We start from the raw sequence: 10,733 nt of genomic DNA, 5'->3' as shown, positions 1-10,733 counted from the left end.
TTTGGTATGTACTTGATCCGGTTATGCATGGTCCTTTTGGGTTGCCTTCACCAAAGCAACTTGACAAGGTAATTTAAAGAAAGAGAGAGGATATTATGGTTTATTAATATATTATTAGAATAATATATTAAAGAAGAAATCATATTTATTTAATTAGTATTAGTCATAAATTAATTAGGAATTAATTTGGTGACTTAAAGAGATTAATTAAATAAAGGGGCATAAACTGTCAAATGTGTGATAGTTGAGTTTTGGGCTGGGAAACCTAATGGACTAAGGGGGAACGAAATTATGATGAGGGATCATCATATTTTCGTCCAAGGCCTTATTCCAGAAGGTTCCTTGGGCTGCTTGGTGACTAAGCTGTCCATTAGGGTTTAGACTGAAACCCTAGCAGCCTACAGTATAAATAAGACCCCTAGCCTTCAATTTTTGGCCACTTGCTTCCCAAGAGAAATCATAGGCCGAAATTAAGTATCTTCCCTCCTCTCTCATAGTTGCCTTCTTGCTTGTGGTGCTTGTAAGCCATTAGAGGAGTTACAATTGTGATTCTAAGCTCCAAGAAAGAAGATCAAGCTTCCATTGAAGAGGTAAACATCTAGATCTGATGTTATATGTTAATTTCGAAATTATGTATGCTAGATTAGGGTTTGTAAGTCTTGGATTCATTGCATGTATAATAGAGAAACCTAGATCCAAGCATTAGGGTTTGTATGAACACATAGGATTGTTCTTATGCATATAACCGATCAGGGGTATCAGAGCCTTGATTGGTTTATGTTGTATGTGATGCAATTGTCGAATTATTGCTGAAAAACGATTTTCTTGCCTCTGCCCGAACCAACTCGGCGAGTCAGTATCTGGACTCGGCGAGTTGGCCCTACTCGGCGAGTTCAGATTGCTACTCGGTGAGTTTGGGACTCAGACAGAGGATATCTCGGGATTTCTTGCTGTTTTGGTGAAGAATAATTGCCTTATATGTTTTTAACTGATAAAATTCGAATTTTATTGTTATTGAAAGATTATCCTTGCCAAAACACAAGATAATTAACAATTGATAAGATAATAAATTCCTTATATGATTAAAATTGATTATTTGAATTAATTAGGTAATTTATCTTGCAAGAAATTGAATTAGGTCAAATATAGATAATCACTAAATTGATTGTTTGATTTATATTATTTGTTATTTGATCCCTTGTGTTTTGAAGAGTTCAAAACTTGCCCTCAAGTTTTGAAATTTAATTTTTTTTTATTAAAAGTTTAATTTTGAAAAATTTTAAATTTCAACCCTTAGAATTCTACAAGTTTAAAATTCAATCTTATACTTTATCTATTACAAGATTAATATATATATATATATATATATATATATATATATATATATATGTATAAGAATAAGCTAGTCTTATCGCTAGTAGGCCTCATTCACGAAGCCAATCTATAAGTTGGGTATAAGGTTGCTGCCTATAAAATGCCGCTTAATGGGTGTACACTCACACCTACCGCTTGCTTGACTGGTGGAGGGTCGTTAGCCGAACGGATAGGATAGGGCACTTAATTCCTCATTATAAGTATAATGGAATATTAAAGTAACTACATTGTTATATAAATTCCCAATCTTAGTTACTTTAGGGTAAAATGTGAAAATGATGTTATTCCATGGAATTACACTTTGTACCCCTGTCAAACGTTAGTGGAGCGTGCGTGGCTAACCGGCACTCTAATTTGGGATTGACATTGGTGACAAAGGGTGGCTCGATGTTTATCATAGATCAATGGAGCATGCGTGGCTAACCGGCACATTGATTAGGTGATAGAGACATTGGGTGCACCTTGTTGATTCGCATGGTTATTCACAACTTGTTTGTGATCCTCGGCATCCCAGTCGCAAATTTGAAGTGCATATCGAGATTTAAACATGCCATTGAAATGTTCAATGAATCTCAAAAGAAGTCTAGGAATTTTCAAATACATTTAAAACTTAATCTCTTTTCGTTTTTCATGGTGAAAATTAGTGAATCGTCATTCACTTACCTTCAAATTATTTACTTTTAGATTACGGCATCCCTTTTCTAAGTTGTAAATAATGTTGTTGGATCCTAGCCCTAATTTCTCATTTGGGTGTTTAATTAGGGATTCAATTCTAATCAAACTTTGTTCCTTTCTATTTCAGATGTCTAACGCAAACGCAAACAACAATGCTTCTGGGTCATTCTCGCTGATGAACCTGTGTCAAAAGGTGACATTTGATGGGTCGAACTTCAACGAGTGGATGAGATACATTCGCATGATAACTCGCTACGAGGACAAAGAATATGTCCTCGATGAGAAACTGGAAAAGATCAACCCAGAAGTTGCTACTCCTGAAGAGATGGCCGCCTTTGAGGCCCACGAGCGTGATGCTACGAAAGTTCATTGCATCATGTTGGCCACCATGAACCTCGAACTCTAAAAGTCCTATGAGGACATGTATCCATATGAGATGCACAAAGATTTGATGGACAGGTACCACCAAAGCGCGAGGCAAGAGCGCTATGAGATCATTACCAACATGATCACCGCTAGGATGGGGAGTGGAGAATCCCTAACTGCTCATTTGCAAAGAATGCAAAGGTATGTTGATCGTCTTCTCAAACTTAATGTTAAGTTTGATGAGGATTTGGCTATCGACATCATCCTCCACTCCTTGCCTTCCTGCTACAACCAGTTCAGAATGACCTACCACATGAACAAGGAAGAGGTCACCATGAGTAAACTTCAAGGGCTCCTAAGGATAGCTGAGAGCAACCTCAAGGACAAATCTATTGCATCATCCTCTACTGTAGCTGCTCCTGTGTTGGCAATTGGCCAAGGAAAGGGAAAGAAGAGGAAGGCTCCTTCTAAGAGCCACCATAAGGGTAAGACCCAAGATGGTTCCTCTTCTAGTGGGACCAAAGCAGGTTCTGTTAAGCCCTCTTCTGACCCCAAGGAAGCAGAGTGCTTCTCTTGCCACCAGAAGGGCCACTGGAAACGAAGCTTCCCTAAATATCTGTAGGATATTAAGGATGGGAAGATAAAGCCCACCTTTGCAGGTATGTAGTTAATTAAATCTAATAACTCATCACTTGCTACTTCATGGGTCCTTGATACTGGATGTGGTTACCACATTTGTTCTGATTTGCAGGGGCTAAGAGAAAGTAGGGAAGTGGAGCATGGAAGGATAAACTTGATCATGGGAAACAAGAAGTCTTCACCGGTAACCAAGATCGAAGTTTATTCCTTAGTGTTGAGTAATGGGTTAGGGTTAGATTTAAATAATTGTTGTATTCGCCAGATATGGCAAGGAACATCATTTCTTTTCATGGATTGTTTAGACAAGGTTTCAGATATTCGTTTGATAATAGTAATGGTTCTATTAATGCTTATTTGAATGGTGTCTTTTATTTCAATGCATTACCTTGTAATGGGATTTATGAATCTGTGTTAATTATAGATAATTTAGGAAATGATGTTTTGAATATTGATTCGTCCACAAGTTTGGACAAAGCATGCTTGTGGCATTGTCGCCTTGGCCATGTTAACAAGAAACGCATAGCCAAACTCCAAAAGGATGGAGTCTTGGAGTCATTCGACCTTAGGGACGATGACGTGTGTGAGTCTTGTTTACTTGGGAAGATGACCAAGTCACCCTTTACTGGCACATGTGAAAGGGGTGAGGGTGTATTGGATCTCATACATACTGATGTATGTGGACCCTTTAGATCCACCACAAGGGACGCTTGTCGCTTCTACGTGACTTTTACAGACGATTATAGCAGATATGGATATATCAACTTGATCAAGCAAAAGTCAGAAACCTTTGAAAAGTTCAAAGAGTTTAAGAATGAAGTAGAGAATCAGTTGGGCAGGAAAATCAAGATGCTTCGATCTAATCGAGGGGGAGAGTACCTAAGTCTTGAGTTTCACGACTATCTAAAAGAATGTGGAATAGTTTCGCATTTGACGCCTCCTAGAACGCCACAATTGAATGGTGTGGTTGAGAAACGTAATCGAACCTTGTTGGACATGGTTCGTTCTATGATGAGTCGTGCTTCGTTATCAATCTCATTCTGGGGATATGCCTTAGAGACTGCCGCCCATATCCTTAACTTAGTTCCCACCAAGAAGGTTGCCAAAACACCTCACGAGATGTGGACAGGGAAAGCTCCCTCGTTAGCACATATCAAGGTTTGGGGTTGTGAAGCTTTCGTAAGACGAGAGACTCACGACAAGCTAGAACCTCGTAGTGAGAAGTATTATTTCATCGGCTATCCACAGAAGTCTTTTGGCTATCTCTTCTATAGACCAAGTGACAATGTTGTCTTTGTTGCTAGGAGAGGGGTTTTCAGAGAAAGAGAACTCATAAGTCAAGGAGACAGTGGGAGTCAGATTGACGTTGAAGAGATTCAAGAGTCAGGAGATGAAGGAACCTCTGACACTGGCGTTCAACCTGAGGAGGAAACTTCTGTTGAACCAATTGACCAGTCCTTACCTCTTAGACGTTCGAGTAGAGTTATTGTTCCACCCCAATTTTATGGTTTCCATATTACTACTGAAGGGGATACGTTTATTAGTGATAATACACTGATAAATCTGGATGAACCTAATAGCTACAAGGAAGCCATGGCAGGCCCGGAATCTACTAAATGGAAAGAGGCAATGGACAGCGAGATTCAGTCCATGTATGACAACCAAGTTTGGAATTTGGTTGATAATGTACCAGGTCGTAAGACAGTCGGGTGCAAGTGGATCTTCAAGAAGAAGACAGACATGGATGGGAAAGTGCACACTTATAAAGCGCGATTGGTCACGAAGGGCTTTACTCAAACCCCTGGAGTTGAATATGATGAGACCTTCTCGCCAGTTGCTAAGATAAAGTCTATTAGGGTAATGCTCGCAATAGCTGCGTTTCATGATTATGAAATCTGGCAGATGGACGTAAAAACCGCTTTCCTTAATGGGAAGTTGGCTGAGGATGTTTACATGAATCAGCCAGAGGGTTTTGTCGATGCAAAGCATCCCAATAGAGTGTGCAAGCTTGTGAAATCCATTTATGGATTAAAGCAAGCATCTTGCAGATGGAATCTTTGTTTTGACGAGAAGGTCAAAGAGTTTGGTTTTCTGCGAAACGAAGATGAGTCATGTGTGTATGTCAAGGCCAGTGGGAGTATAGTGAGCTTCCTCGTATTGTATGTCGATGACATACTACTCATAGGAAACGACATCCCAACCTTACAGGAGGTCAAGTCCTGGCTTGGGAAATGTTTCGCTATGAAGGACCTCGGAGAAGCTGCATATATTCTGGGAATAAGGATAGTGAGAAACAGAAGTAAGAGACTGATAAGACTCAGTCAGGATACATACTTCGAAAAGGTACTAAAGCGTTTTAGTATGGAAAATTCCAAGAAAGGGGAGTTGCCAATTCAATGCAATACCAAACTGAGTAAGACTCAGAGCCCGAGTACAGAGGCAGAGATAGCTGATATGCGCCGAGTACCTTACGCTTCCGCATTTGGCTCGATTATGTACGCTATGACCTGTACTCGCCCTGATGTGGCTTTCGCTTTGAGCATGGTCAGCAGATATCAAGGGAACCCTGGTAGAGCACATTGGATTGCTGTCAAGAATATTCTTAAGTACCTACGAAGGACCAAGGAATGGTTTCTAGTCCTCGGTGGGAGTGATGACTTAAGGGTGCGAGGGTACAGTGACGCTAGTTTTCAGACGGATCGGGATAATTACCGATCGCAGTCGGGCTGGGTCTTTACCCTGAACTGAGGAGCAGTGACTTGGAAAAGTTCCAAGCAAGAGACCGTAGCTGATTCAACGTGCGAATCAGAGTACATTGTGGCAAGCGAGGCGTCAAAGGAGGCTATATGGTTGAAGAACTTTATTGGAGACCTTGGAGTTGTGCCATCCATAAAGGAGCCCATGGAAATTTTCTGTGATAATGAAGGAGCGGTTGCCTTGGCCAAGGAACCAAGGGATCATGGCAGATCTCGACATATCGACAGGAAATACCATTTTATTAGACATCGGGTAGAAGAGGGACTCCTCGTTGTGAAGAGGGTATCGTCGGAAGATAACCCAGCAGATCCCCTTACGAAGGGACTGAGTAGGGTCAAGCATTTGAAGCACGCTAGGAGCGTTGGGATAAAGGACGATATTAGTTTGGATTAGATAGGTAGGAAACTTGTAATGGATAATTTTGTATTAAACATTTGATGATTAAATAAAGGTGTGTTATTTATAAGAAAGTTACTATCTTGTGTTGATTATTTATCTATTGTTTCGATTTTGCATGTTTTGACTTCCTGAATAATAAGATTGTTCGAACGGTCCACAATCGCTCATATGTTGGAAGTAGATATGAAAGAAGATTGTCATGAATTTGTTTGTAGATTGTCTAAAAGGTTTTAGACATAGCAAAGGTTTGGTAAAAATTTTATGAGTGCTTATGAAATATGTTTTGAGCATTGGAATAAACCCGCACTTGCTAGTATCACTTCGTGAAAGTTATCACAAGTGATCGCAATATGATAATATCATATAATCTTTAAACCTAGAGATATGGTTGTTGTTTGCTAGTTGATTATACATTGATAATGCGAAAACGCATCAGTAACTTGATGTTATAAAACGCATTATTGTGTGTGACTTAGCTAGTAAATGATAAAAGCATATAAGTCGAATTTCTTCTGTACCTTTTATTCTAAGAGAATAAAAGCGATATCTTGGCCACTCGATGATTTAGTTTGACTTATGTACCGGGCCCGGTCAGAATGAAGTTGATGTGTTCAACTAAATTCTATGTTGAATAAATCAGAGATCGAGAAACAAAATGCTGGACAACAAGTATTGTCAGCATGATATCTAGAACAGAGGATTATACGATCCCTTATCTGAAGGACAGGATTTTGATTAGAGTTGACAGAAGCGTATAAGAGCTACGATTGCTAACCGGATTCTGAATTCATATGTGAGATATAGTTACTAGACTTATCCAAGTGGGAGACTGTTGGATTAGTGTCTAAGCCCGTAACTATATTTGGTATGTACTTGATCCGGTTATGCATGGTCCTTTTGGGTTGCCTTCACCAAAGCAACTTGACAAGGTAATTTAAAGAAAGAGAGAGGATATTATGGTTTATTAATATATTATTAGAATAATATATTAAAGAAGAAATCATATTTATTTAATTAGTATTAGTCATAAATTAATTAGGAATTAATTTGGTGACTAAAAGAGATTAATTAAATAAAGGGGCATAAACTGTCAAATGTGTGATAGTTAAGTTTTGGGCTGGGAAACCTAATGGACTAAGGGGGAACGAAATTATGATGAGGGATCATCATATTTTCGTCCAAGGCCTTATTCCAGAAGGTTCCTTGGGCTGCTTGGTGACTAAGCTGTCCATTAGGGTTTAGACTGAAACCCTAGCAGCCTACAGTATAAATAAGACCCCTAGCCTTCAATTTTCGGCCACTTGCTTCCCAAGAGAAACCCTAGGCCGAAATTAAGTATCCTCCCTCCTCTCTCATAGTTGCCTTCTTGCTTGTGGTGCTTGTAAGCCATTAGAGGAGTTACAATTGTGACTCTAAGCTCCAAGAAAGAAGATTCAAGCTTCCATTGAAGAGGTAAACATCTAGATCTGATGTTATATATTAATTTCGAAATTATGTATGCTAGATTAGGGTTTGTAAGTCTTGGATTCATTGCATGTATAATAGAGAAACCTAGATCCAAGCATTAGGGTTTGTATGAACACATAGGATTGTTCTTATGCATATAACCCATCATAAACACCCATTTATAATACTATTTTAAATAAATTTAATAATATTTGTACTAAACTAATGTCGAAAGTACTCAATACTAGTCTTATAACAACCTCATCGTCGATACCTTTCTAATGATATATACATATGTATATATATGTATACGTATATATGATTTATACTTTATTTTAATACGTAAATATGCTATTAAAAATTATAACTCGTTCATACGAACTTCGTTTTTGACGTCCTTTATATCTACTCGTAGCTATCGACGAGATCTACACTTTCGTTTAGACTCCGTCGGCTAATTTTGAATTTATATTTTTGTCCATATTTTTATAAAACTAAATGATTTTGCTAAAATCATAACTCTCTCATACGGACTCCGTTTTTGACATTCTTTTTCTCAAAATTCCTATTTTAAGGAGTACTACGATTTTCTTCTGGTGGTATTCGCTAAAAGTCAACCATTCTCTTCATAGCTTTTTACGTCACACATTCCTTGTGTGCGGCTGACTTTTATATCTTATAAAAATCATATCTAATTCATACGGATTCAGATTTCGAAGAAATTTATATTTTCGGGATCGGGAAGACGTGTACTTTCTAAATATTTAATATATATATATATATATATATATATATATATATATATATATATATATATATATATATGTGTGTGTGTGTGTGTGTGTGTTTTGGCGCACTTATTTTTAAGATTCACATACGATTCGGCAGATTTTTCCTATTTTATTATATTATAATAAACATGAAACACATAATATTCACATAATTCTTCTTTATTACATCAAATATGTTACAATTGTTGACCCTAACTATTACATCATCACATTAATGCTTAGCCTAGAAACACGGGCGTTACAGGTTTGACCTTATTTCTTGTTCTTGTTTGATGAAGGGCTTAGGGTAGGATCATATATTTGAATGTCTATAGGGTCCAACGTTATGTATGGCTAGCATACACGAGTGCTGCAAGGTTGGTGGAAGTTTCATGGATGAGTCGTGTGGAGTCAGCCGGCCAGTTTTGATATATATTTATATAGCATTCCTCTAGGGTGAGGGGGATTGAGCGCATGACTATGTTAGCAAGTATTGTTAGGGTGTTGATGACTCTCTGAGACAACTACGGGTAGGTGTGGAAGGTAGTATGGGCCCGTACTACTAAAAGCACAGGACCTGTACACGTAACAGGGAAGTCACAATCCCTAGGGCTTTGTTCGGAGTTGGTTCCCCGTTATGATATGTGTGTTATCTGATATCCTCCTGTTTTATTTTTAGTATGGTGACTACGCGTTGAGTTGAGGCAGGATTCGGATCAGGATTAGGAGCTGGCCGTCAGGGTGATTCGGCTGTGTTGGATGAGAGGATCAGGGAGATCCTGCAGGAGGAGGTTGTTGCTCGGTTCCGAGCACATTTGCCAAAGATGTTTGGGTCTATCAAGACCACCATGGTTCAGTACTTTGATGAGTGTTATGTTACGTTGTCCGAGGTTGCTGCTGTTGCATCCACTGCAGTTTTTGCGGCTGCAGGGGTTAGATCGGGTAGGGCTTTTCAGTATCGGGACTTCGACAATACGAAGCCTCCGACTTTCAATGGGGTGCAGGACCCGATCATCGCCATGATGTGGCTATCTGATAGGGTGCAGGACCCGATCATCACCATGAGGTGGCTATCCGATTATTAATGGAAAGAGGAATTATACGTAAAAGAGGAATTATATGGAATGCTAGTTGTCTTTGTGATAATTGCATGAAAGACAAGGATCTGGCCCCTGGAAATTGTATGAAAGATCAGGATCTGGCCCCTGGCACTTGTATGTAAGACCAGGATCTAGCCCTCTTCTTTGCAAGGAAAAACCATGGGGGTAGCCCATGGCACTTGTATGTAAGACCGGGATCGGGCCCTCGGCTTTGCAAGGAAAGACCATGGGGGTAGCCCATGACACTTGTATGTAAGACCGAGATTTGGTCATTAGCATTGCAAGGAAATACCATGGGGTAGCCCATGGCACCTGTATGTTTTGTGTATGTGGTATTTTGGGGGAACTCACTAAGCTTTATGCTTACAGTTTACGTTTATGGTTTTAGGTACATCTAGCTCAAAATGGAAGGGTTCAGCGTGATGGCACAGCATCCCCCCCATGATTTTCGCATTTGATATATTTGTACTCTGATGTTTTGAATATTATCACTAGGGCCGAGTTTGAACAATTAATGAATGATTTGATAAACTTTTAAAAGAAAATTTTTATTACTGTTTCTGGACGTTACAAGTTGGTATTAGAACCTAGGTTTGAGGGATTCGGACACACTTTCAGGTCTGTCAGAACTCAAACTGAGGAAATGATAATTTTATTAAGAAAATGAAGCTAAACTCCTAAAAAGGTTTTATTAATAAAAAGGGGCGCAATGTGTGCGATCATCCGAGCTCAAGTAAGTGGTTCCTAAATTACCCATACTTATGTATTATGAGTAGTATGCTTGATATGAGAATTGCATGCTAGATTAGGGCTAATGATACCTTCAGGAATCATATGATAGAATTGCCTTATTTGCGTGATGCCTTATAGCCTACTGGAACTTGATGTTATGTATTACTTGGAATTGATATTGGCTCAGTTAATTGTTAAGTGTATGCTTTCAAAGTTGTATACGATTTGGATTGTATAGCCCTAGAATGATCGATTTGGCCTCATTTCATGTTCCTTGTTTTCTTGTGGACTTAGGGTAGAATCATCATTTGACAGTCTATGTGATCCTATTCTGTGTATAACTTGCCTGCATAAGGCAACCAACGGTGTTAATTGAGGTTCTTGGTATTGCGAGTAGTGAAAATTGAGATTTCCTGGGAGAACCTAGGATGCGTATGATGTATAGAATAGGAGTAGTATATAGTTTTAGTGTGGTGAC

The 10,733-nt window shown here is 38.9% G+C and overlaps 1 long non-coding RNA gene across 1 annotated transcript; it reads left to right on the top strand.

Annotated features, from left to right (window-relative positions):
* The first annotated feature begins 2,186 nt into the window (after positions 1–2,186).
* On the top strand, positions 2,187–3,431 carry LOC145162813 (uncharacterized). The gene is made up of 2 exons (XR_013739351.1): positions 2,187–3,074; positions 3,167–3,431. It is a non-coding gene; the product is annotated as an uncharacterized LOC145162813 (long non-coding RNA).
* The last annotated feature ends 7,302 nt before the right edge of the window (positions 3,432–10,733 follow it).

The sequence above is a fragment of the Lactuca virosa genome, chromosome 3 (assembly GCF_052849685.1).
Source record: "Lactuca virosa cultivar CGN04683 chromosome 3, Lactuca_virosa_CGN04683_v6, whole genome shotgun sequence".
NCBI lineage: Eukaryota > Viridiplantae > Streptophyta > Magnoliopsida > Asterales > Asteraceae > Lactuca > Lactuca virosa.
This window is presented reverse-complemented; position numbering and strand designations above follow the sequence as displayed.